A 26,757-nucleotide genomic window follows, 5' to 3' on the forward strand; every position below is an offset into this window, starting at 1 on the left:
TGATCCATGTTCTGGGAACTTCCAGGCTGAATTACTGTAATGCTTTTGATCCCCATTTTTTGATCATGTACCAAGCCACGGCTGGTGTAGTGGCTGGAACCTGAGTCCGAGCTGAAACTAGATCAGGTGCTGAGCCAGAAAGGGCTGGAGATTCATTCTCTCAAAAGGGTGCTGTTAACTGAGCAAAGGTTCAAAGGAGACTGAGAGTCTGACATAGTCATTGCTGGTTCTTCCTCTGCATGGTCCTCCGTTGGGCCATAGGTCTAGATCACTCTTTCTGAGCTATTATCAGAGCACTGCTCAAAATTTCCCAGGCGTCAGGCACAATTTGCGACTGGCGTGGGTCCAATTACAACCACCTGGAGATCTCTGGTGGCCTCTCCAGGTAAGCAGAAGATCTTATTTATTGCATTTATATCCCACCCTTTTCTCCAGGGAGTACATGGTTCACCCCCTTCTCAGTTGATCCCTACAACGACCCTGTGAAGTAGGTTAAGAGGCTGTGACTGGCCCAAGGTCTCCCAGTGAGTGTCATGACAGCGTGGGGCCTTGAACCCTGATCTCCCAGTTTCTAGTCCGACACTCTCACCAATACACCACCCTGGCTATGGTGCAGCTATATAAATTGAGCAGGTAAATCAATATGGGGAAAAGTAGAAGGAGCTGGAATATTTTCCTTGATGCTTGAAATTGTTTTATTCTGGATTGTTTTATCAGGTGTTTTAATGCGTCGTAAACTGCCTTGGGATTTTTTTCCTTTAAAATATAAAGCAGAATAGAAATGAAAATACTACTACTAATAATAATAATAATAGTAAAAATGGTGCCTAGACATTCTGTTGTGGCGACTGTAATCTAGATTTACGGTGCCATTTGGCAATTAGCTTATATATCTGAGTTTCTAACGCTGCATCAGAGCCAGGTCATGTGTTATTCCTTCATGTAGGAAAATGTGTGGCTGCTCCATAAAGAAAAAACTGCATTTTATACCTGACATTGTACATGCTTTTGTATACACAGGAAGGCAAGGTGTTGCCACGTGAAACAGCTGCCCATCCTTTTATACTGGATCCCTCTTTTGCTGCAGCAAATAAATTCAATAATTTCAATCAATTGATGAGGCCATCACAGCAGCATGCGGCTCATTATTTCCTTGGTTTCATCATTACTCAGCATCCCGATACCTGAAGAACTTTGTGGGAAATGTAAAAGAGCAAAACTGTTAAAACTAGCATAACTGAGCCACCTCTGCTTGTGTAGAATACCATGCTGGTTTCTTTTATTAAGCTGAAACTCTGGCAGTGGCATCATCTGAGACGTGCAGAAGTTGTCCTTCAACATGCAGACGATTTCCCAGAGACCTAGTGTTCAGGACTAGCATCAGGCACTACAAGACTGAAGAGCTTCTGCTGCCATTGGTGTCTCTCTCTCTGAGCAGCAACGAGGACTGAATGGCCCCTGCAGTCAGCACCATGCCATCACCTGTGGCAGCAGCTCCACATCCTCCACACCAAGGGAGAGGGAAGGCAGATGAGCAAGCAGCTGTTGCTCCTCACCAACACTTGCTTAAGTGACTGACTGCAGCAGGCAGGGAATAAGGACTACGTTGCTGCTGGGGTCCAACACGGGGCATCTGTAAGCTGGTCCTGCTCATGGTTTTCCATGGAGCAAATGAAGTTGGGCCCTGGGCCCTGACCACTGCAGTCCAATTCATGATGGTGGTAGTGGTGGTGGTGATAGTTTATTATTTATACCACACCCATCTGGCTGGGTTTCCCCAGTTCCCAACATAATTAATAATAATAACAACGTGATAAAACATCAAACATTAAAAACTTCCCTAAACAGGGCTGCCTTCAGATGTCTTCTAAAAGTCAGATAGTTGTTTATTTCTTTGACATCTGATGGGAGGGTGTTCCACAGGGCAGGCGCCACTGCCGAGAAGGCTGGGTGAAAATGCTCCCATGGCAAAGACCCCGTGAGGAGCCTCGCTGCAGCATTCTGCACCCGCTGGAGTTTCTGGGACAGCTTCAAGGGCAGCCCCGCGTAGAGCGAATTACAGTAGTCAAGCCTGGAGATGACCGTCGCATGGATCACTGTGGCCAGGTCGGGGCGGGAAAGGTAAGGGACCAACTGCTTGATGCGGCGAAGGTGGAAAAATGTCGCCTTGGCTGTTGCTGTAACTTGCGCCTCCATGGAAAGGGAGGCGTCAAGGATTACACCCAAACTCTTAACGGAAGGCAATGGCACTAATTGGGCCCCCGCAAGAGAAAGGAGTTGGTCCCTCATCCCCATGCCATCCCAACCTAGCCATAGGACCTCTGTCTTCGAAGGATTTAGTTTCAATTGGCTCCCACTTCAGGTAGAATATTTCAAGGGTTGGTGAGAAACTTGTAACCAGTGGAGGTTGTGGTGTGAGAGGCTATACTTTCATTGGAAAGGATCTCTGGAAAGATCTGACATAAAGGAGAAGACAGGAAAAAGAAAATGCTAAAATATGAATCTCACTTGGGTTGCCACAGCCAGTCTGGGTGGAATTGCCATTGAAATGGTGCGCATGCACCACGTCATGTGATCAATTACATGACGTGCAGCTTACCTGCCCCCCCCCCAATACTTTACTCAAGTTGCCACCCCTGCCCACCTCCATGCTGCTTAACATTCACTGAATTAAATCATCTATGGATCTGAGGTAAAATGTTAACAGCATAGTGAAAACACCATGCTCGTTTCCCCCCCCCCCCTTTTCATCAAATAAAGTGACGCAGGAGAGATGCAGAAGAGGTATTTCTGGGGTCAAAAACAGACTGAATCATAGAATTAGAGAGCTGGAAGGGACCCTGTTAATCCTGCAATGCAGGCATCTCGCTCCAGTGGTGGCTTAGTCCAAGCAAATGCAGCACTCCTAAGAGTTCGGTCCCTCTTGTGGTTAAGACACCCAGTGACACAGGCCAATTCTTCAGCATGCAGAAAACTGAAGGACGACTAGGCAGCACAGAGGCAGCCATGAGAGGCGCTCAGCTCTTCAGAATGGACCACTCACCATGGAAGGGAGAGACCTTCCAGATGCCTCCAGCTCTGGAACATCTTCTCCCTTCAATGGTGGGTTTTAGAAGCGATGCCTCCCTGGCAGCAGTTGGCTCAAGTGGCGTGTAAAGTTCTACACGATCGCCGGGAACAAGCTGCTCTGCTCATTAGGCCTGACACTCCACCAAATCCGTGGAGATTGTTGACTCCAACTTTGAACTGGGTGATTACTGAACAGCAGACTCCTGGGACAGCTATTTAGACATTAGAACAGAAGGCACAGTTCCAATTCTGATAAAAGTAAAGAGTGTTGTTTTACTCAGAGGAGACCCACTGAACCATGTACTCCCTGGAGAAAAAGGTGGGATATAAATGCTATAAATAAACTCTTCTGCTTACCTGCTTAAGAAAGCTGGAGGGATCAGCCAGGTGGAGATGTCTGTCGCCAACATGGCCACAGTCGCGACTGGACCCAGGCAAGTCGCAAAACACGCCTGGGGAATTTCTAGCGCTGCTTAAACAAGCAGCTCCGCTTGCAAGCACAAGGTCCCTAGAAGGTTACAGTCTCAGGACCATTAAGCAGCTGCAAATTGGCAACCAGAAAACTCAGCTGCTGGGCTTGATTGACAGGACATCGTATGAAATGCCTGCCTTTGTTCTTCATGATCAATAGCAATGCACATTAAATGCATGTGAAGTTAACCTACAGCCCAGTGCCAAGAAACATTTTCCTGGTTAGTATCTCAAGCCTCAGACATAAAAGAATGAAAACAGATGATTTATATCAAATGACTGCACGGCTCAGGATCAAAGTCTCCTCCGGTTGGAGTTTTAGCACTGGCTAAGGCAGGAGCCAAACCAGACCCTAACATTTAAAGTGGGGGGAACCGGATGCGACCCCAAATGCCTCCCTCGCTCCAACCCAGGGGTAGGCAACCTAAGGCCCAGGGGCCAGATGCGGCCCAATCGCCTTCTCAATCTGGCCCACGGACAGTCCGGGAATCAGCGTGTTTTTACATGAGTAGAATGTGTCCTCTTATTTAAAATGCATCTCTGGGTTATTTGCGGGGCATAGGAATTTGTTCTTTTTCCCCATAAAATATAGTCTGGCCGACCACATGGTCTGAGGGACGGTGGACCAGCCCACGGCTGAAAAAGGTTGCTGTCTCCTGCTCCAACCAGCCCCTTGGTAAGGCTGGATCCATGGCCAGCAAGGTGGGCTCATAGTTCTCTTTCAGCTTCTGCCTTCTGGAAGAAGGTACAGGGTTATAAAGATTATTGGAACAAGAAGGGGATAAACTGAAATTGCAGAGTTATGAGAAATTAAAAGATAAAGTGCGAGACTGGCTCCATTATTATCAAATAATGGAGATTTATAAGATAGACAGGAAAATTGGCTTCCAGGTGGAAAAATCAAAATTGGAGACAGAATTGTTAGAACCAAAAACTAAGAATTTGTCAAAAATGTATAACTTGCTGTTGAAATGGAATACACAGGATGAAACGGTTAAATCAGCTATGATCAAGTGGGCACAGGATATTGGTCATAACATTATGTTTGCTGATTGGGAACGGTTGTGGACCACCGGTATAAAATTTACGGCATGTAGTGCCTTAAAAGAAAATATTATGAAAATGATATATAGGTGGTACATGACACCAGTCAAGCTTGCAAAAATCTATCATTTGCCTGATAATAAATGTTGGAAATGTAAAGAGATTGAAGGTACATTCTTTCACCTTTGGTGGACATGCCCAAGGATTAAGGCTTTCTGGGAAATGATATATAATGAAATGAAAAAGGTATTTAAATATACCTTTTTGAAGAAACCATAGGCCTTTCTCCTGGGCATGGTCGGCCAATTGGTGTCAAAGAAGGATAGAACTTTTTTTATGTATGCTACAACAGCAGCAAGAATACTCATCACAAAGTATTGGAAGACAGAAGATCTACCCACCGTGGAAGAATGGCAGATGAAGGTGATAGACTATATGGGATTGGCAGAAATGACCGGCAGAATCCGAGACCAGGGAAGAGAGACGGCGGAAGAAGATTGGAAGAAATTTAAGGACTATCTTAAGAAACATTGTAAAATTATTGAATGTTAGAATGATGTTGGTTTAGAAATTATGAGAGGGATTTGCTGAATTAAATAATTAGAAATTGGAATACAGAAAGGGGAGGTATGAGGAGGTCGGGAAAGTAAGGTATAAGAAAATAAGGGATTGAAATTATACTTGTTGTTGTCTGTGTTTTGTTTGTATTTTTGTTCTTTTTTATTTTTATATAACTTTTTGGAAACTTCAATAAATATCTTTAAAAAAAAAAAAAGATTAGGACTAGCCGCCTGAGAAACAGTTTCTATCCAGATGTGATTTTGGTTTTAAACGCAGTGTAAGGAGTCTCTATAGGAGTATATTGCATTTTAAAAATGGGGTATCAGAGTTTTTAGGGGGCTAACCAGGTTGGGATAGCTGGGATAGCAGGCTTGCTGGTTTTGAATATCTTAGGTAGATTTATTTATTTTTCCAATTTTGTTGTTCTGTATGGGACAATGGCAATAAAGATTATCGTATCGTAAGAGGGCCCAGGTTCAAGGAGAAGAAATGGGAGAGCCCCCCCCCTCTACACCCAATGCAGGCCACACACACGGAAGAACCAAAGGAAGATGCACCCACAAATGTGTGGAAGATGTGTACCAGGTTTGAAGTATTAACCACAGCTCCAAGTCAGGGGAAGGAGAATGGAGAGACAGGATTACAGGGACACACAGAGTTTGTGACAGGGGCTAACAGAGAGGGTGCCGGAGGGGTATACCGAAAAGAAAGAAGAACACAACACCATTGTATATAAACCGGCACCTGGTAACAGGGACAGAACGCATGTTATGAATTTCCAATGTACATATTACTTCACTTACGCAGGTAGTAAATAAATTCCTTCTACTGAGCTGATACTTCAGTTTGTTTTTAAATACGAATGTTATTATAATACATGAATCTCCCATGCGTACGTACAGTGTTAATTTTGTTTCCATGTGCAGGGCTGGAGAAAAACATAAAACTCTGCATATGTTTACGTTTCAAGCTTTGAATTTGACACTTTGATTATGGACTGAGCTTTAACGAGCTGAAGTTTTGGCTGTTTAATTGTGGCACTAAGTTCCCTGCATCCTTTTGCTTCAGCCAATTTTGTTCAGTCCAGTGAGGATGAGCTTTGACTTTGGAAATCTCAGACTCGGCGAGGAAGAGGGTGGGCTTCACCTTGCATTGTTCTGCTTTCTGAGCTCAGTGGGTGGTTACTAAGAAACAAGATACTATTACCTCATCCTGTGAACTATCGCCCAGCTTGCCTGGCAATGATTCTTTCTAAAACTCAACACAGGGTCACTGGAGGAGGCGGGTGAGGAAAGATGGGGCAAACATTATTAAAATCGTAAGCTAAATAAGAACTTGATAATTCCCTGGAGCTGGAAATGTAACCGGGGAAGCTCAGAAATATCTGGAAGTAAGGCCACTGAAACCAACAGCAATACATTTTTAAAGAGCCAATATATCTCTTTTCCTAACTTGTTCAAGGAAACAGAATTCTTCTTTCCCTTGCATGGCACAAACCTTTTATTGCTTTCTATTATTTCTTATAAACACACTATGCCACATATAAATGAATGCATGACACAAGTAAGAAATACACGCCTGTTGAAAATGGGAGTTGCTGTGTTTAGTTTTGAACACTCTCAACAGTATCATGTTCAGTAGGCATCAAATAAGATAAGCAATTCAGCCAACATCAAGACAGTGGTCAACACTGGATGTGAAACAGCATCCACAGAATATGCCATTTAGATTGGTCAACATTCCCAACCACAACTGACCAAATAATTATATCAAACGAGGCAGTGATACAGTCTACAATGGAGTCAAAACTTGATGGGTGAGGTCGAGAGTGTGTGAAGCAGAACCAGTAAGTTAATAACTCAGCCCTCCAGCTGACTACAATTCCCATCATCCCTGACCAATGGTCCTGTTAATGGGATGATGGGGCTTGTAGTCCAAAAACAGCTGGAGGGCCAAATTTGGCCATCACTGGGGGCACCCCACCTTTCCCTACTGCCCCCCACCACCACTGGAGAAATGGTGCCAACATCAGCTGCAATTTCCGGAGCAGTGTGCGAGAGCTCGCTGGAAATTGGTGCGCTGATGCCAGCGCCACTTCCCCACCAGTGGTGGGGCCACTTTCCCATGTCACTTCAAGTGGCAAAATGGGACACCTGCCCGCTCCTGATCAGAAGGGTAGAGTTTTACCCACAGGAAGGCAAATGTTACACAGAAAATGTTAACAATTCCAAGCAGAGCTTTTCTTGAGCTTATAGCTGGTTAAAGCATTCTACCTAAATTTGAGTTCCTTAGCACATTGATCCTCAAAAGATGCAAATTGTTGTCCAGTAGAGGAGGAAAAGTACAATCTACATGGTAAAGAACTGCCCTTCGAGGAAAGCGTGCAATGTTTAGGGGTTTTGGATTTAGCAAAAAGACAAGAAAGGGGGAGGGAGGAGCCGCAGCAGCTAGAGAGTGTTTTCCTCTCTCTTTCTCTCTCATACAATATAACAGAGAGTGAAGGAGCAAAGCTAAAAGGTTGGACATTCAGGACAGGCAAGAGAAGCGCTGCCCACACAACACCTACTTGGGGAATGCATTGTCACACATTGTGAGGATGGCCACTGACAAAGTACTGGGCAAATTCATGATGAAAAAGTACACGAGGGGCTACTAATCCGTGGTTATGATGCCTATGTGCCACCTGCAGGATCAGAGGCAATATGCCTCCGAACACCAGTTGTTGGGAAATAACAGCAGGAGAGCATGGTTGTCTTTATGTCCTGCTAGAGTGTTGTCCATAAGGATATGGTTGGCCAGCTCTTCTTTATTCTGCAAGGGCAGAATTACATTATTATTTAGAACCTTGCACAAGTCTGCCAGCTTTAAGCATTTATTTGGCAACAGTTGCTTTAGGACCAGGACGTTAGATGCACCAGCTTCAATGGGACTTTAGAGTCTCATAGGGTCTCCTTTAGAGGAGAAGACTACACGTTAGGGTTTAACAACATAATAAGCCCACCACACAGCCAGACAGCTGGTCCATTGCCCAATATTGTCTACTTTCAAAAGGAAAGTGTTATCTGGTCTCCGGTAGAGATTGCTTTTTAACCCAGCTATCTCATCATCATTTAATCAGACATGGTACGGATTCACAGGGCCCTTTACATGCAAGGCAGGTGCTCTGCTAGGGAGCTTAGAGCCCTCTCAGCACATCCAAAGAAAGTGTAACCCAGCCTGCTCACCTCCCAACTTTCAGAAAGAGCTCCACTCCAACGAAACCTATAATTTCTGGAGCTGGCTGCCAGGCACTTTTCTCACAATTTCAAAGGCTTTTCCCTGTTATGAATACTTAGTACTTTAGGTTTTTATTGCTGCAATCAAATCTAAGAGGGGGAAACAAATAACGCCTTTTCTAAACAAAGCATTTTCTAAACAAAGCAAAACAAAGCTATGACGTGCAGGGGTGCATATACCTAACCTTTAAAAAAAACTAAGTAATTTTTCAGAGAGCTCAAGTAGCAGAGGATTGTGCTAGTCTTTCAGCCCCCAAATTCAGATGTTCTTTCTTGAAGCCAAGCAATAGCCATCCACCCCCCTGGGCATCGTTCCAAGAAAGGGGAAGAAATGGAGGAAGTGCCTCCTTAAGTGTCCTGCGGATTCTCTCTTTCCGTGTTCCTACATTATTCCAGATTAGACAATCATCCAATGTAACACACCTCGGCATCTGGGTTACTGGCTGCAGCCCTAAAACACTGCTTTCTGGAAGCCCGCAGAACACAGAAAGTGAGCAAGCGGTTTTCTAGCAGGTCAGGTCGTCTAGCCCAGGATGGTCTATTCTGATGGGCAACAGTTCCAATAATGTTTCCTCGCCCCGCATCCCAGGACTGTCGAACTTGAGCTGCACAGAACGGAGCCTAGAACCTTCCGCTCGAGGGGGAGAAGATGCCACCGTCGGCTTCTCCTCCCCGAGCCCGGACCTCTCCTCCTCCGGACCCGAGCCGCCTGCTTCTGCCGGGCAGGTGCGGCGCCCTCTCCCGCAAGCGACCGAGCAGCCCGGCGGCGCCACCGGTTGCGCAGCGCAGGAGCCCTTCCCGGGACGGTGCCTCCTAGCGCGCAAGAGCTCGGGCACCTCGGACGCCTCCGCTGCGCGCACAGGGGCGCACGCCAAGCTCGGAGCGGAGCGCGCGAGAGAAGAAACTTTTGGAGACGCCCGGGCGCAGGCAGGCGCGCAAGGGACGCGGAGAGGCAGCGAGGGGCTCCCGTCCGGGGTCGGCCCGGCCCGGCCTGCTGCCCGTCTGCCCGTCTGCCTGCCTGCCTGCCTGCCTGCCTTCCCCGCGCAGAGAGGCTGCCGGGCGCGCTGCCTCCGCCTGTCCCCGCGCAAGGCGCCCGCCCCGTCACCCGCCCGCCCGGTAGCAGCAGCATCCCCGGCGGGCGAGGCAGGACGCCGCCGCTCTCCCCGCGGCACGATGCCCCTCGCCCACCCGGCCGCCCCTCGCCCTTACCTGCGCGCAGGGTCCCCCGCGGGGCGCGGCGCCTCCGGGATCCGGCGACCAGGAGCCGAGCAGCCGCCCGCCAGGCTCCGGCGACGCGCGTGGAGGCGGCGGCAGCGCGGGCGGCCGGGCGGGCAGGCAGGCAGGCAGGCGGTCGGCGGAGCAGGAGGCTGGGCGAAGGAGCCGGAGGAGGAGCCGCGGCGGCCCCGCTCCCTCCCTCCCTCCCTCTTCTCCGGCTCGCCGTCTGCCAGGGAGCGGGGCGAAATTCCGGCGCGGCGGCCAAGCGCACACAAAGGAGCCCCGGCGAGTCCGCGCAGCCGGGGCGGGGCGCCGGGGAGGGACTTGCGCGCCGCCGCCGCGCACTTTCAGGCGGAGAGGAGGGGCGCGGGAAGGGCAGCCGTCGAGGCGCGCACCTGGCGGGGGCGCCCACCGGCTTGCGGGAGGCGAGCATCCCTCGCTCGGCATCGGGCTGGAAAAGCGTCGGGGGCGCAGAGAAAACTCCCTGCCGCGTTTGTGGAAGGGAAAACCGGAGAAGGGAGTAAAACGGGCTTGGATTTAGGGAGGAACGAGAGAGAGACACCGCATACGGGGCGCCGAGGGGGAGGGATGTGGGGAAAAGGCCGCCCAAGACGAGCGCGCGGCTCCCCCTGGCGTGCGCTCCCCGTCCGGGCTCCGGTACCCGGGAGGCGGCCAGATGGTTTGGGCTAGAACTCCCCGCCGGGCAGCCGCCAGGTTGCAGGAAGCTGATCTCCAGTCTGCCCGGGGGGCGGGCGCAAAGTCCAGTGGCTTGGGGTAACAATCTGCCTTGGGAGTTGCTCCCCCGTTCCCTCCCCAGCAATAGTCCTTTCCAAAGGTGGAACCCCACGCCCTTGCAATCTCAGTAGCTGGAGTTGGTAAAGCAGCCCTCCCCAATTTGGAGCCCTCCTAACAGGGCCGGATTAAGACATTTAGAGACCAATTACAAGATTTTGGTGCCCTCATATGTATCTAATTCAAAACATAAACAACCGCAAGCCATAAAATAATAATAATTTTTTAATGAAACCTACAGCAAGATGGAAAATGTTTATTTTTGTATATTTGTATAAATAATGTTTATTTTTGTTCATCTGCACCGTATGGTCCATGGTAAATCTGGCAATGGAACATTTATACGATGCCCCCTTTCCTTTGATGCCCTAAGCATGGGCTTATTTTGCCTAATGGTTAATCCAGCCCTGCCTCCCAGAGTTTTGGATAATAATAATAATAATAATAATAATAATATATTTATACCCCACCCATCTGGCTGGGTTTCCCCAGCCACTCTGGGCGGCTTCCAAATATATATATATATATATATATATATGCTTTCGTAGATTTTCACGGGTATAGGAATGCAGGTTTTGGTGTCCTCGGGTGTCTTCCCGTGTAAAAGTTGGGGTGTCTAGGCGACGTTTCGACGAGGTCTCACTCGTCATCTTCAGGCTGGTGCTTTCGGCTTCTTGTTACTGGAACAGAGCAGGATCTCAGTGTTTGAGTTCCTATAAATACTGTTGAGGAGGTGTGGTGTATAGCCTCCAATGTTCTGGGCAGAGAGGAAGTTCCCAGGCTTGTGTGACTTTTCTTCTTTTGTTCCTTAATTGCTTGAGGGATATCTTGAGTGATTTCTTGAGTGATATCCTGAGTACCACTTAGGTGGGTCATTAGGTATGGATTAGTTGCTAAAGCCTTTGTGTCTTGACCTCTTGAACTTTGTGAAGAGTTTTTCTGAGAAGATGGCTGTACTGCATTTAGTTGTGCTCTGGCTTGGCTTCGTGTATAGGGGCGAGCTGTGGTTTTGTGGCCTGTGCCAGCCAGATCTGTGTAGGGATTGCAGGGGGGTGCAGCATCCGGAGGTGCCACCATGGTTTGGCTACTGGATGGTGTCTGTAATTTATCTGTGGAGAGGGTCTGGGTTTGGGTCTGGTGTGGTTGATTGGTGATGGCGTTCTGTGTTTCCAGTAACAAGAAGCCGAAAGCACCAGCCTGAAGATGACGAGTGAGACCTCGTCGAAACGTCGCCTAGACACCCCAACTTTTACACGGGAAGACACCCGAGGACACCAAAACCTGCATATATATATATATATATATATATATATATATATATGGTAAAGGTACCAACTATATATAAGGTAAAGGTACCCCTGCCCGTACGGGCCAGTCTTGACAGACTCTAGGGTTGTGCGCCCATCTCACTCAAGAGGCCGGGGGCCAGTGCTGTCCGGAGACACTTCCGGGTCACGTGGCCAGCGTGACATCGCTGCTCTGGCGAGCCAGCACCAGCACAGCACACAGAAACACTGTTTACCTTCCCGCTAGTAAGCGGTCCCTATTTATCTACTTGCACCCGGGAGTGCTTTCGAGCTGCTAGGTTGGCAGGCACTGGGACCGAACAACGGGAGCGCACCCTGCCGCGGGGATTCGAACTGCCGACCTTTCGATCGGCAAGCCCTAGGCGCTGAGGCTTTTACCCACAGCGCCACCCGCGTCCATATATATATATATATATATATATTATTAGCACCAGACATTAAAAACTTCTCATGCAAGCAGTAGTCCTAATCCTACAGAGAGCACCAGGTTTGGGGAAGCAATAGTAAGAATAGTGAAAGGGCAGGCTGAGGAGGAGGAGGTAGTTCACTCAGTAGCAGATGCAGAGACCTTGCGAGAATGACATGTGGGTGCTTCTTTGCTTCTCACATTAATAGATCAGGAAGCAGAAAAGTGAGGGGCAGGAAGCACTCTGATCTTTTCTTTGACACCACTTAGTCTCCAAGATGGCTTTGAGTCTTCCTACTTTGTATTTCCTTAATGCAGACTCTTGGCATTTTGCTTAGTCTTTGCATAAAAGCCAGGCACTCGGTGGCCAATGTAGCCGAGCAGGACCACAGCAACAAAGGGAAAGTGAGGCTTCATTAGCTACTAAGCAAGGTAAAAGATGCTCTGGGTTCTGTTGGCTGAGTTACAGTGTAAATCATGTCTTAAATTATAGATGAGGCACCGAGGGAGGGATCCTGGAAGTCTGGCGGTGTGATCCCACAGGGAGAAAGGGGGGAAAGGGCTGAGATGGCGATGAGTGCAGAAGAATCTGCCTGCCCCTCTCCTGGCTCCTTCCCGTCTGGCAGTCTCAGGCCTGCTCACAATAAAAGGATCTCAAAGCAGAGGACATTTCAAGACACCACGAGCGGATAAACGCAGCTGGGAAACAAAGCTTCTTGGGCTGAAGCAGCGATAAATAATATCTCTCTCCTTTTCCAAACGACAATCTCCATTTAAGTTTGTGGAATTAAAAACTGATTCGTTGGTGGATTGCTGTGTTGACTGGTATTGTAAGGTCTCTCCCACATTCACTTATATGTCCAGAAGGAAGAAAGGGAAGATAAATGCCAAGGAAGTTGTAAGATGCTTATGTTCATATAAGTCAGCTGCCAGAATTTGTTGTTAACTGCCTGAAGGACACGCTGTGCTCTCTCCAATATTGCTCTTTGCCATATCATCTTATCTATACTCCCACTTCATGATAATTTTGTTGCTCATCCACAGTTTTGTTGCTCATCCATGTTGTGGCTAATATTTTAGTTTCTCAATAGTACTTGACACCAATACAGTGGTACCTCGGGTTACATACACTTCAGGTTACCTACGCTTCCGGTTACAGACTCCGCTAACCCAGAAATAGTGCTTCAGGTTAAGAACTTTGTTTCAGGATGAGAACAGAAATTGTGCTCCGGCAGCAGGAGGCCGCATTAGCTAAAGTGGTGCTTCAGGTTAAGAACAGTTTCAGGTTAAGAACGGACCTTCGGAACGAATTAAGTACTTAACCCGAGGTACCACTGTACAAGAACTGTAAACTAAGGAGGAGTTATAGTCTGGTGTGTATTAGCAGGACAGGGTATATGGTTAAGTTGTGTCTGATTATTTTTTCTGGTACAGAGAAAATGAATTTGCATGTCTAGTAGCAATTGCGCCTTGTCTTCAAAAATCAATTATTCAACTTGTCCTCTCCCCCCCCCCTCTTTTTAACGGATGCCAGTAAATGGATGAAAACTGACATGAGTCTTTCTGTCCTGCACCAATTCACCTTGTTCTGACAAAGTGATACCTATCCTTGGACTGTATAATGAAAGAGTGTGTGTGTGTGTGTGTGTGTGTGTGTGTGTGTGTTGCTGAGAGGTTGTTGGGGGCAGTTAGGCTGTGTGACACACAAGTCCCTTCTAATTCCTGGATCCAGCAAGGGTTAAAATGTAATGGAGGATTCCGTTGCTCAAGTTGCCAGGCCAGCTTCTTAGCAATGGCCCTAAGTGTGGGTCCTTATTATTAGAAAGGCAGTTAAGGTAAAGGTACCCCTGCCCGTACGGGCCAGTCGTGTCTGACTCTAGGGTTGTGCGCCCATCTCACTTAAGAGGCCGGGAGCCAGCGCTGTCCGGAGACACTTCCGGGTCACGTGGCCAGCGTGACGAAGCTGCTCTGGCGAGCCGGCACCAGCGCAGCACACGGAAACGCTGTTTACCTTCCCGCTAGAAAGCGGTCCCTATTTATCTACTTGCACTTTTAGGGATGCTTTCGAACTGCTAGGTGGACAGGAGCTGGGACCGCAGACGGGAGCGCACCCCGCCGCGGGGATTCGAACCGCCGACCATGCGATCGGCAAGCCCTAGGCGCTGAGGATTTACCACAGCGCCACCCGCATCCCTAGAAAGGCAGTTGCTTGGTGCCAAATGGGTGGGGCCCCTCCCTCACCCAGTTGGTAGTGAGAAAAATAAAAACCAGAGGGGTGTGTATGCCTTTGTGCTTGGCAAGAAGCAGGCAGGAGAGTGTGTCAGTGCTGTGAGTCCCTCCATTGTATATACAGTGTGTGTCAATGACCCATATATTGTGATATATATTGTGATATTTCCAAGGAATCTGAACCCTAGGTAAAGGTAAAGGGACCCCTGACCATTAGGTCCAGTCGTGGCCGACTCTGGGGTTGTGGCACTCATCTCGCTCTATAGGCCAAGGGAGCTGGCGTACAGCTTCCGGGTCATGTGGCCAGCATGACTAAGCCGCTTCTGGCGAACCAGAGCAGCGCATGGAAACGCCGTTTACCCTCCCACGAGAGCGGTACCTATTTATCTACTTGCACTTTGACGTGCTTTCAAACTGCTAGGTTGGCAGGAGCAGGGACCGAGCAACGGGAGCTCACCCCGTCGCAGGGATTCGAACCGCTGACCTTCTGATCGGCAAGCCCTGAGCTCTGTGGTTTAACCCACAGCGCCACCTGTGTCCCTGAACCCTAGGTAAGTGCCTGGAACCCCTGGGATCTCACACGGCTCAGAGATTGGGGTGACTGGCAACAGCATAATACAAACTGTGCCCAGCAGAAAGTCAGGATGACAAGACTCATTCTGAACTTTTAAAAAAAAAGGAGATTAAAGCAGTATATTAAAATTCAAGATATGTATGTTCTCAACACCACTGGTTAGGAGGATATTCATAGGTGTCGTGATATTTTAATGGGAGGAGGGGGGAAAGTTTTACAGGTTCTCTTGACTATACAACATCTAGTTTTCCAAAAAGGAGGCACCACAAGTTATGTATGTCTGCAGTAATATTTTATGTCGGTTATTGGCACAACTTGTGATCATTGTGTTGAATCCATAATGTGCTTTTTTATGGTTATGTGATGGCTTATTTGGTAGAGCATTATAATACTTATGTTTTGTATTCCCATTAGTTATTTTGCAGGGAGAGGGTGGATTTAGTATTATAGCATTATTAAAACATAGTCAGAAAAGTTGCACACGTTTTGGGTAACTGACTTATACCCCCACCCTTTTGCAACCGAAGTAATTTTCATGCTACTGGGTTGCCTGATTTAAGTCATACTGGCTTGTCTTGCCTCTGTGTGTGGCTTTTCCCTCTGGCTGGCTGGCAGAGCTACGTGTCACGGCTTCAGTTGGTGCAGTGACAACGGAACAGTACTGACACAAATTACACTGAGCAACTCAAGGACATCCATGTAAAGGGCAAAGCGTTCAAACCTAATTCACTGCTTTAAGGTGTGTGAGTTAACTGCTTAAGCTCTGGTGGGAAAAGGAAAGCCCTTGCTAGGCACAATGGGACCTACTTAATCTTCATTTTGGCATTTCTTCGTCAGAAACAAGGTGAATTGGTCCAGGACATAAAGACTCACGTCAGTTTTCATCCATTTACAGTCATCCGTTAAAAGGGGGGGGGGTGGAGGACAAGTTGAATAATTGATTTTTGAAAACAAGGCACTATTGCTACTAGACATGCAAATTCATTTTCTCTGTACCAGAAATCAGACACAACTTAACCATATACCCTGTCCTGCTAATGCACACCAGAATATAACTTTATATCAAGCATTCCGAAAGATGTGAGACATACTTAAATTAACTGTAAAATCAATTGCTCCTTTTTCAAAATCAAGCAAGTGTTTGTGGAACTAAGTATAGCGCCAAGAAAATAGCAGACCTGAATCATTCACTTATAACAACAAAGTTCCACGTTTTCTTTGGTGAACTCTTATTCCTGTGGTAATGTGCCTTGATATAGATGTTTGTCTAATATCTTCAACTGCTCTACATATTCCGGCAGTGAAGAGATAGAAAGATAAGTTATTTCAGCTAACTAGCCCTTTGAATCACCAGTGCCTTCATCCCATAGCTCTCCGTGCAGTGCAAAAAGTGAACCGGGTCAGTAGCACTAGTGGAACATTGTGAGTCGTAATGTTGCACTAGCAAAGAAATTCAGGTCTTGAGCAAGTTGGACATGAGAGCGGGCGAGATGGACCAAGAAAAAAAAAGAATAGCAAAATCGTGTGACCCTGTCCATGCCAAGAGAACCAGCTTCTTCTCCCCTGCCCCACGAGTGCAGTCTTGGGACGATAAATAGTAAGCATTAACCCAAAGGCAGAAATACTGACTGCTGAAGCCCAAACAGAATGGAAGTGGCAGAGCCACACCATACACTGATTAATGCAGATCCTGTCTTAGCAAAAGCCACATCATATTCATGGTCGACAAGGGGAAGGAGACAGAACAATGAGTGGATAAGGTAAAGGTAAAGGTACCCCTGCCCGTACGGGCCAGTCTTGACAGACTCTAGGGTTGTACGCTCAACTCACTTAAGAGGCCGGGGGCCAGCGCTGTCCGAAGACACTTCCAGGTCACGTGGCCAGCGTGACAAGCTGCATCTGGCGAGCCAGCACAGCACACGGAACGCCGTTTACCTTCCCGCTGGTAAGCGGTCCCTATTTATCTACTTGCACCCGGGGGTGCTTTCGAACTGCTAGGTTGGCAGGCGCTGGGACCGAACGACGGGAGCGCACCCTGCCACGGGGATTCGAACTGCCGACCTTTCGATCGGCAAGTCCTAGGCGCTGAGACTTTAACCCACAGCGCCACCCGCGTCCCCCAATGAGTGGATAGGGCGCTAGAAAAGGGGCCTCTACAGCAAGCAGACTTACAAGAATAGGAGAGCTGCTAAATTGTCTGCCCAGATCCTTGAAGCTGCAGGTTTGTCCAAAAGGAATTTTGATTCATCAAAATCAAAGCAGTTGTGTGTGTGTTTTTCTGTAACAGCGCCCGTTCCCTTTCTTCAGATTGCTGAGATGTTTTGAATGTATGTTTGCCTGCAAACTACTTAGCTGCTTTTAGACACGGTGTGCTCGTAATAATTAGTAATAATCTTGACAGCTTGTCAGAGAACGTTTTAATGTCATGATTTAAATTTTGCTCATTATGCACAGCGCATGCTGATACACCAACAGCTTTACTTTCCCCACCTTTTCCCTGAGTTTTGTCTTTCTTTTTACACACACAAACACACACACGAGTAAGAACTATAGCTTTCATTATGCAAGCAACAATAAGTTCTGAACTTCCACTGTACATCTCTTTCCCTCACTTTGAGAACTGCTAAAACATGAAGATCAACATCGGTGTTTTGTCCCATGTTCGGAATTATGTTCCCGGCTTCCACTGCAAAATGAAGAAAAAGAAACCTGCCGCAATAATTACTGTAGGAATGTGATTGCAACAGTAAACAACAATATGCTATAAATAGTGATATATTCAGCTGAAAAGCAGCTGTCTCCTGGGGGGACATTATATTGATGGAAGTCATAAATCTATAGGAATATGTATAAGTCATAATAACCATAGCACATATAAGTTGCTTCCACACTAGAACTGCTATGTGCTGCTGAGATGTTGCAATGAGCTGTTTGTGGGATTAAAGAGGTGGCTCCTTATACAACTTAAAATAGCACCATATTCTCCATCTGTGCCCTTCCCCATGGACAAGAACGTCCTATAATGTTTACAGGGACGCAGGTGACGCTGTGGTCTAAACCACTGAGCCTCTTGGGAAGGTCGACGGTTCAGATCCCCGTGACGGGGTGAGCTCCCGTTGCCCTCTCCCAGCTTCTGCCAACCTAGCAGTTTGAAAGCACACCAAGTAGATAAATAGGTACTGCTGCGGCGGGAAGGTAAATGGCATTTCCATGTGCTCTGGTTTCTGTCACAGTGTCCTGTTGTGCCAGATGCGGTTTAGTCATGCTGGCCACATGACCCGGAAAGCTGTCTGTGGACAAAGGCCGGCTCCCTCGGCCTGAAAGCGAGATGAGCGCCACAACCCCATAGTCGCCATTGACTGGACTTAACCATCCAGGGGTCCTTTACCTTATACTGTTTACTCACAAGTAACTCGTACTCAGCACCGATCCTGTCCAGCGTTAATTCACAGCTCTCCCCACCCCACCACCCCACCCCCTGCAGATTCAGGGCACCTGGAGGGATGAGTGATAAATTGCCACTTATTTATTTAGTTGGTTTCTGCTGTCCTGGGGAGATGAGACTTTAATTACCAATGTCTTTATTTCTGGGGGTGCAGGTGTTACAGCGGTACATAAATTAATGATTTCACCGCATTTAATTTTGCTTACTCGAACTTCCACATTCAGGTTTTTGTTTTTAGTTTCCTGCTTCATCAGACTATTATCTTTCCTGAGGAACTTAGCCAAGCCAAATTGCTAAGTATAAAACTAACAGACTAATTTCATTTAGCATCCTATATGGGCTTGGGGAAGGGCTGGACATTTGGAGGTACTTAATTTCTCATTCATTTCCTTCCTAATCCACTTGTCAATTAGACCAAGGAATTACAGTATAAATAACCCATGTTGTTATTTACACACACATGCACGGACAAAACCATTCCTAGCAGGCAATTCTGTAGCAGTGGGGAATAAGAAGGCGGAATAAAGTCTTCTCGGGTAAACTTTCTACCTCCCACTAGTCTGCAGAAAGTATCATCAGAAGCAGGGCCCATTTTACCCATAGCTGTCAAGTGTCCCTTATTTGAAGGGACAGTCCCTTATTCCAGTGCCATGTCCCGCTGCTGTCCCTTATTGATGGATGTCCCTTAAATGTCCCTTAAACGATGTCCCTTAAATTTCAAAGGAAGCAGCTCCTCTCCCTCCCTCCCTGCCGGCCAGGGAGGAGGGAGGCTCCAACTGTGTTGCTTGGCTGTGTTGCTCACCCAATAAGAAGTCTAAGAACGACTGGGGGGTGGAGCTTGCAAGCCTTGTGTGTGGCTAGTTAATGCAAGCTGAGGGTTTTTTTGAATGCTGGACGCCATTTTGTTGCACGTGCTGCTGCAAACTTTGCAGTGCAAAGCCAGGCCGGGGAGCCATCTTAAGTTGAGGCTGCATAGGCCTTGTGGTGCATGTGATTCAGATTCTATTCAGTTGAACCTCTGGTTACAAAGTTGGTTGGACAGCGTTCTCGAAGCTACCAGCATGAGTTTGACCAGACTGCAGGAGGACAGGAAGACTGGAGTGCCTGGAACAGCTGAGGCTGCAGGTCCCTTATTTTGGCTGCTGGTCCCTTATTTTCAAGGCTGCTGGTCCCTTATTTTCAAATCTGTAAGTTGACAGCTATGATTTTACCCTGGTGGCAGAATCCCACAGAGAAATGCCCGTGTAGGGCACCCCAACTACCCCTGCTGCCAGCGAAGCAGTGGCTTCCAGCAAGACTTTATGGGACTCTCATAAGATCTCACCAGAAGCTGCTGTCACACAACCTCAGTAAGCAAGGTAGAAGCAGGGCTGCAGGGACAGGCAACCAACTATGACATGGATCACTCCCTGGTGGCGAGCAAGACCCTTCTCCAGCCAAAGAGGACCCACAAAGCAGAAAGTGGCAGCCTCGAATCAGCACTGCCAGAAAAGTCATACCTGAACTTTGTAAACAGTTATCTGATTCTGTTGAACAAACTCTACTGAAGCACCTCCATAGGCACATACCTCCACATGTGGTGGGAGTGCCCCAAAATCCAACTATTCTGGACAACAGCCATACGAGAAATATGTAAAATAACTAAGCAAGTATTAGAAATCACCCCAGAGTTGGCCCTACTAAACATCTTCCAAGACAATAATGCCCATTTACACCACAAATAACTCATGACCCACCTACTTTCAACAGCCAGAAACACCATAACCAGATACTGGAGAGACCTGTCAGGAGTAAGCATGGACCAATGGTACCAAATAGTATGGGAAACAGCCTTACTAGAAAAATTAACCAATAAACTGAAACTGACACGGGGACAAATAGAAGAAGACGCCTTCACATACACAGCCCAACAAGACAATGACAAAAATCCACCAACAGCATACAAATCAATATGGCTAACATGATCTAAAACATCCACCAACCCCCACTCACACATGAAAACAAAGACCACCACAGCCAACCACAAATGAACAACCACACCCTAGGCCAACTCCAACTTCTCTCACCACCAAAGAAACACAAGTGAATAGCAGAGAACCTGCACAAAACCCCACATATAGTAAGTAAAATAGAAACATCGCCAGCCGACCCCACCCCCACCCATCTTCCCCCCCTCCCCCCTTCCCCCCTCTTCTTCCTAATGTCTCAATAAATGAAACTGATCTGTCAAAAATGTTTCTTGGAGGGGAAAAAGAGAGAGAGAGAGAGAGAGAGAGAGAGAGATTGCACATACGTTTGTAAACCAAGAAAATCTTTAATAAAAATGCATTAAAAAAACAAACCTCTACTGAACTGCCCCAGAGGCTCCTTGAACGGTCCCCGTTGCTCCTTGAATGGATGTACACAACGTCCATCTTCAGTTGAGATGAAGGTGTATGAGAGCAACAGGGAGACATATTATGACAAATAGAGTTGTGGCGAAACCACAGTCTCCTCAGCTTAATCCTTTATTTGTCTTCCCAAACTGAATACGGGCAACTCCCAGATTAGGTGCATCTGAACAATGCGCAATCATGCCCATGCGCACAGTGTCAAACCTGGAAGTAGCCCCAAAACGTCATAAAGACATCATGAAAAGGAGAGGAATGGGACAGGAGCAGAGTGGATAGCCTGTGAATCCAAAATACCTAAAAGTACCAAGTGTGTGTTGTAAAAGAGGAACAGGGACCAGGAACAGCTCTGGTGTCCCAAAACTGAAGTTTGCTGTCCCAGCCCTCAAAGCTCCAAGGGATTTAATTTAGTTCTCAGGATGAGGGAGCATCCTTCCCATTCCTAGCGCTCCCCTGGGGGAGCTTGATTTCCTTTGTCAAATCTCTTTTACACACACGTACTGTAGCATGGGGATGCGGGTGGTGCTGTGGTTTAAACCACAGAGCCTAGGGCTTGCCGATCGGAAGGTTGGCGGTTCAAATCCCCCACAACAGGGTGAGCTCCCGTTGCTCGGTCCCTGCTCCTGACAACCTAGCAGTTCGAAACCACGTCAAAGTGCAAGTAGATAAATAGGTACCGCTCCGGTGGGAAGGTAAACGGCGTTTCCGTGCGCTGCTCTGGTTCGCCAGAAGCGGCTTAGTCATGCTGGCCACACGACCCAGAAACTGTACACCGGCTCCCTCGGTCAATAGAGCAAGATGAGCGCCTCAACCCCAGAGTCGGTCACGACTGGACCTAATGGTCAGGGGTCCCTTTACCTTTACTGTAGCATGGGGACACGGGTGGTGCTGTGGTCTAAACCACAGAGCCTAGGGCTTGCCGATCGGAAGGTCGGCGGTTCGAATCCCCCACGACGGGGTGAGCTGCCGTTGCTTGGTCCCTGCTCCTGCCAACCTAGCAGTTCGAAAGCCCCTCAAAGTGCAAGTAGATAAATAGGTACTGCTCCGGTGGGAAGGTAAAACGGCATTTCCGTGCGCTGCTCTGGTTCGCCAGAAGCGGCTTAGTCATGCTGGCCACATGACCCGGAAGCTGTCTGCGGACAAACGCTGGCTCCCTCAGCCTGAAAGCGAGATGAGCGCCGCAACCCCAGTGTCGGCCACGACTGGACCTAATGGTCAGGGGTCCCTTTACCTTTACTGTAGCCATGAAGCCAAAGGGTCCAGGGCCATGTGAGGGGGAAACAGTCCCTTTGATGGTACAGTGGTACCTCAGGTTACATACGCTTCAGGTTACAGACTCCGCTAACCCAGAAATAGTGCTTCAGGTTAAGAACTTTGCTTCAGGATGAGAACAGAAATTGTGCTCCGGTGGCGCGGCAGCAGCAGGGGGCCCCATTAGCTAAAGTGGTGCTTCAGGTTAAGAACAGTTTCAGGTTAAGTATGGACCTCCGGAACGAATTAAGTACCTAACCTGAGGTACCACTGTATATTTAAAGATGTTCATTAAAGAAGCTTTAAGTAGGCAAAAGGAGGAAGGTGCATGGAAGAAAAGTGCCATTGCCACTTGAACAGCACAAGCCCTGAGCGGCATGACTGTTGCACCTTCCTCACGCCATCCGCCCCAGATCTGAGTCTTGCAAGGCCGGTCAGGGAGGGCAGTGTGGAAATGCGGGAGCCATGCACCCCTCAATTCCAACCTATTGATGATGCAAATGGGAAAGGCCAAAGTTGCTCCTCGTCTAGAAATTAGAATATTATTGTTGTTATAATAATATAATAATTTATTATTTATACCCCGCCCATCTGGCCGGGTTTCCCCAACCACTCCGGGCGGCTCCCAACAGAATTAATGATAAATGTTGTTATTATATAAGTTGTATGCCAGCCTTCATTTGTAGATCTCGGGGGGCTAGGTAGGAAATAATGTAAGAATATGTCCTGGGGAAACAAATAGCTGATAAACAGCCAAATTACTGTTGCTTGCAGGACCACTAAGAAGTGGGATTTGCCTTATGTGAATCTTGTACAGAGTGGGACCTCTAAATCCCTTTTTTATTACATTATTCTTTCCCACTAAAGTACCAAGCAGCTGACAGTACTACCCACTACTGTAGCTAATTACTCCTGAATTGTTATAAAGAATCATCAGGATGGTAATTAGTTTTAAATTTAGTTGCTGGGTTCAAGCATCTTTTGGTGTTTTATTAAAATGCAAGTAAAAATGTATAAACAGGAAGATTACAAAGAAAAACGAGGATGTTAGAAAATAAGGTCAGTTACCTAAGGCAATAGTTTATAAAATATAGGCTAAACAAATACTGGTATTACATATTGGAAGGCTGAAACAGAAGAATAAAAAAACAAAAAAACAAAGCATATTTCTGAACTGTGGCATGAATAACAAGGTAATTAATGCAAAGAAATGGCATTTTAATCTAGCAATTATTAGAATGCAATGTTTCCGTTCAGGTTCATTTGCGGTTTACTATCTCTTCTAATTATGTTGTAACAAACTTCTGTCTTTTATTATGGTTAAGATGCTCAATGTTTTAAGAACGGGTCTAGATTTAAAAGTCAAAAGGAAATGCGCCAGAAGAAACTAAACTAGCATTGCAAAACATCTCATTTTTTTATTTAATTTCTCCTGCTGGATTTATGTCAAAATTTGAAAACATCCCCCCCACCCCCAAGAAATAAAAACCAGCAGTTAAACAGTTTGATTATAATATTATTTGCACCTTCAGGAATGTTTTTTGAGGTGGAGCTAAGTAGACAGACTCTGACACCTTCTCACAGGTGGTTCCTTTGCACACCTGGGCACAAGGAAGGGGTTGAGGCCCAGTTGAGGAACTCCCACCCCTCAGGCACAGATTGGCTGTGTGGGGCCGGGTACGTCTGTCTGCTCAGCCGTTATTGGTCTTGGGACCTGTCACTCTGCTCCAGTCAAGGGGAGCCCCACTGCCTTGTACTCCTTGTGCTCAGCCAGGCTGAGAGGGATGCAGGGTGTTATGTACTGAGTTGAATAGGATCCAAAATGCAGCAGTCTGATTGGTCCTAGAACAATAGGATTCAGAATGCAGCAGTCTGATTGGTTCGCAGGAGCCAGCCAATCCAACTCCGGGTGGAAGTGAATCCGCAACCTGATTGGCCTACAGGAGAATCCCAGAATTAGCCAATCGCGTGGGGCTCATTGTGTAAATAATGTATATAAAGCAGACATTTCGGGGGAACTTCCATTCCTCACTACTCTGAGCTGAATAAAGAGCATGAAATCCACACTCGACTCCGAGTATACAGTGGTACCTCGGATTACATATGCTTCAGGTTACATACGCTTCAGGTTACAGACTCCGCTAACCCAGAAATAATACCTCAGGTTAAGAACTTTGCTTCAGGATGAGAACAGAAATTGTGCTCCAGCGGTGCAGCAGCAGCGGGAGGCCCCATTAGCTAAAGTGGTGCTTCAGGTTAAGAACAGTTTCAGGTAAAGAACAGACCTCCAGAACGAATAAAGTACTTAACCCGAGGTACCACTGTATTTCACAGGGGCAGGTGGCAGCTCCCACAGTGAGCCCGGCAGCTGAGGAGCTGGCCACAAAACTCCCCATGGCGCTCCTGGGGCAAGGCAGCCTTGCTGGTGACGGGATGGATGGAGGAAGGCAGGGGAGCAGGAGCCAAAGGGCAGGAGGGAGGTTGTGGACTTGGAGAGGGATGCATGTGGAATCATGAAGCCCCCCCCTAAAAATAAAAACCAGAGACCCACTGTGCCCTGTCTGTCTGCCTGCAATCTCAGCCCTGGTCACCCACCCCCCAATTCATGCTGCCGACTTTGCTAGAAGGCATGGCGGACTCCCTTCGAGGTGGAGCAGATTGAGGGGGCTGGGCTTTTAACAACCCAAGACTCCCAACCACGTGGCTAGTCCTCAGTCCTACAAGACACAGGGGAGTGGCTCTTCCATGCAGGACGGGCAGAGGAGATCCTGTGCAAGCCAACGGGCATCTGTCTACCTTCAACTGGAAAGATTTGGCCGCTAGGTCAAACGGCTTTAAAAGGCGGCAAGAGGCATGCAGACACAGGGTTGTCTAGCAAGGCCTGTTAAATGGCCTAGCTGAAATAGAACCCCTATATCTATATCTGAATACAAGGTGAGGGGGGCATTTCTGGTTCACTTCAGGCAGCAAAAGTTCTTGGGCCAGCCCTGCCTTGCACCAAACAAAAGGATAAGTTAGGAATGACTCCTGTGTGGGGAATCGTTCCTATCTGGACAATGTGCTCTCCTTTCCACACATTCTCCCCTCAGGTGTCCATTGACATAATTGAGTGATAAGTTTAGTAAAGTGTCCATGCTAAATTTATGTCCTAGGGATCCTAGTAGATAACAAATGTTGTGTTCCTCATCCATTTTATATTCTGAAATGTCTAGCTTTTCAATAACAGTCAGGAACTGTGTCACATGTTTATCATAATGTTTCTTAAGGGATGCGGGTGACGCTGTGGTCTGAACCACTGAGCCTCTCGGGCTTGCTGATCGGAAGGTTGGCGGTTCGAATCCTGACAAAGGGGTGAGCTCCCGTTGCTCTGTCCCAGCTCCTGCCAACCTAGCAGTTTGAAAGGATACCAGTGCAAGTAGATAAATAAGTACCACTGCAGCGGGAAGGTAAACAGCATTTCTATGCACACTGCTTTCCATCACGGTGTCCCGTTGCACCAGAAGCAGTTTAGTCATGCTGGCCACATGACCCGGAAAACTGTCTGTGAACAAACACTGGCTCCCTCGGCCTGAAAAGCAGGATGAGTGCCGCACCTCATAGATCAGGGGTCAGCAACCATTTTCAGCCATACGCAGGTCCACCGTCCCTCAGACCTTGTGGTGGGCTGGACTATAGTTTGAAAAAAAAATGATGAACAAATTCCTATTCCCCACAAATAACCCAGAGAGGCATTTTAAATAAAAGCACACATTCTACTCATGTAAAAACACGCTGATTCCCGGACTGTCCGCAGGCTGGATTGAGAAGGTGATTGGGCCTTTTACCTTACCTTACAATATTTCTTGGATTCAAGCTTCAGATAATATAAATCTCTCACAGAGATACCATGTGAAGACTTGCTGGAGAATCCATATGCTTTTTCTAAGTTTTGGTACATCTGAACAGCAGTCTCACCTTCTTTGGGAGGTGTCTGTGATATTATCTAAGATAGATAGACACTGCTCATTTGTTCTGCTGCTCCCAGAATTTTGAGGCCTTACCTTCACTGGATTTTGCTTTCTTAATGTGTTCTAAAACATATAGTCAGTCAAAGCTGCTCCCCCCACCCCCATCTTCTTGTGCTACAATTGCCTTGGGTTACCTTAGGCAATTTGGGGCTTTCATCAACAACTGAATTGCTATTAGCCATTTTAAAAATCAAAAACCCCAACCTCCCCCCAAAAAACCCTTCTAAAAATTGCAATTAAAAAATCCTTCCCCCCTCAAAAAAGTACAATGCAAAAATGCTAGCATTTCAAACATTAGGTAAAGGTAAAGGTACCCCTGCCCGTACGGGCCAGTCTTGACAGACTCTAGGGTTGTGCGCCCATCTCACTCTATAGGCCGGGGGCCAGCGCTGTCCGGAGACACTTCCGGGTCACATGGCCAGCGTGACATCGCTGCTCTGGCGAGCCAGAGCCGCACACGGAAACGCTGTTTACCTTCCCGCTAGTAAGCGGTCCCTATTTATCTACTTGCACCTGGGGGTACTTTCGAACTGCTAGGTTGGCAGGCGCTGGGACCGAGCAACGGGAGCGCACCCCGCCGCGGGGATTCGAACCGCCGACCATGCGATCGGCAAGCCCTAGGCGCTGAGGCTTTTACCCACAGCGCCACCCGCGTCCCTGCAAACATTATCAGGATGCAAAAACCACAATTCCAAAAATTTTGCCTGTACTGATTTGAAAG

At 47.5% G+C, this 26,757-nt stretch overlaps 1 protein-coding gene across 7 annotated transcripts in view; it reads right to left on the minus strand.

Moving 5' to 3' along the window:
• Nucleotides 1-9,781, minus strand: part of ENOX1 (ecto-NOX disulfide-thiol exchanger 1) — a 273,652-nt gene extending 263,871 nt beyond the window's left edge. For 6 of the 7 annotated variants that reach the window (XM_077933440.1, XM_028738095.2, XM_028738100.2 and 3 more), the window contains exon 1: nucleotides 9,630-9,781. The gene's annotated coding sequence lies outside the window, so the exon portion shown is untranslated. The remainder of the gene's footprint in view (nucleotides 1-9,629) is intronic. The other variant, XM_028738096.2, reaches the window with a different exon arrangement.
• Nucleotides 9,782-26,757: the final 16,976 nt, after the last annotated feature.

The sequence above is a fragment of the Podarcis muralis genome, chromosome 8 (genome assembly GCF_964188315.1).
Source record: "Podarcis muralis chromosome 8, rPodMur119.hap1.1, whole genome shotgun sequence".
NCBI lineage: Eukaryota > Metazoa > Chordata > Lepidosauria > Squamata > Lacertidae > Podarcis > Podarcis muralis.